Source organism: Belonocnema kinseyi, chromosome 5 (assembly GCF_010883055.1).
Source record: "Belonocnema kinseyi isolate 2016_QV_RU_SX_M_011 chromosome 5, B_treatae_v1, whole genome shotgun sequence".
Taxonomy (NCBI): domain Eukaryota; kingdom Metazoa; phylum Arthropoda; class Insecta; order Hymenoptera; family Cynipidae; genus Belonocnema; species Belonocnema kinseyi.
The window spans coordinates 104,593,323-104,594,836 of NC_046661.1; the positions used below are offsets into that span (position 1 = coordinate 104,593,323).

Here is a 1,514-nt window from a genome sequence, read left to right on the forward strand (position 1 = left end):
CCACGCTTAAATTCATTTACCCAGTTATAAACCGTTGCTGAGGCAGGGGCAGATGTGCCATGAACTGAGTCCAATTCATTTTTTATCTCATATGGAGTTAAAGCCTTTAAATTAAAATGTTTGATTACCGCTCTGAACTCGTTTTTTTCATTTTTCTTAACGAACAATTTTTTTTTTCAATTGGTTATAAAAACACGTAAACTCAGAAGATGTGGACTGTGACTGCACCATATATCTAGTCGGGAGTGGTGCTGACTGAAACCAGATGATTTGGAGCGATTCGCGCGCCATCTGTTGGTCATTCTAAGGACTTATTGAACTACCCTCGTACATCGAAAACTGTGGTTTAAATTTCTGAGGAGTTACAGCCATAAATTGGAACTGAATTTTTTTCCATTTGTTTTTAAAGAAGGTTCTCAAAGCACATATGGCTTTTTCCGATTAGAATTTTTGTTGTCTAACGTTTGTTTTTAATAATAAAATCGAAATGTCGAATAAAATTTTCTCTCTGATTTAATTAAGTTTTAAAACGTAATTCGTTCTAACTCGGCTGCATATTATTAAAATGAGTTCAAATTTATAGGACTAATTCAAAATGCTATAGGGATGCCTAAGAATTCATGGAAAAGTTAAAAATCGCTTATTGTTTAATAATATTTAATTGCAAAATGAGGTAAGTCGATAATTGTTTTTCAAACAACTTTCAGTGAATGATTAGTTCAAGAATTTTGAATAAAGTTTTTTGGAAAATCTCATATCGATTCGTTAGAAATTTACTGAGATATTCATTCATATTTCATTCATATTTCTCCCCTGGGAAGGACCCTCCAAATCATTTTCCATTACAAAAATGTGAAAATTAAATTAAAAAATTTAATTTTAATTTTAATTATTACTTTAAAGGCATATAATACTATTGTACGAAGTGAACACTTTCGTAGTGAAGACTGCAATGATCTTTTCTATTTTAAAACAAAATTCAATGTTTTGGCAGTTTTTAGGATAACAGAGTCATTCGCAATAGCCTGGAAAAAAAACTGTTTGCTTCATTACGCGTATATTATAATGTACTAATTTCTCACCTACCTTCTTTCCAAATATTAACAAAAAATCCAAACTGAACTTCGAAAATGCTGCCTGACAGAACAGTCCTCGCGACGCATTAGCTAACAGCGCGGTCGGACGACGAGTACTTTTTCAAAATATGAATATCTCACTAAATTTCTAGCGAATAGATGTGAGGTTTTCCAAAAAACTTCATTCAAAATTCTTGAAGCAATCACTCACTGAAAGTTGTTTGAAACTCGAAGTTACCTAGATTCATTTGACCGGTGAAACCAAGAAAACACAATTGAGTGGCCAGAAACGAAAAGGGTCCGAGCGCTCGAAAACGCGAAAAAGTTTTGTCCAACCGTCTTGTGATATAAAAATTTCGAAATTCAAAAAATGAAATTTATAAAAATATTTTCTTGTAGAGAATGACAAGATGGAACTTTTTTTTCTTTAGAGTTTTT

At 32.2% G+C, this 1,514-nt stretch overlaps 1 protein-coding gene across 1 annotated transcript in view; it reads left to right on the forward strand.

The window, feature by feature from the left end:
• The window catches only part of LOC117172444 (rabankyrin-5), a 52,437-nt gene that overhangs the window by 9,339 nt on the left and 41,584 nt on the right, over positions 1 to 1,514 (forward strand). The window lies entirely within an intron of this gene.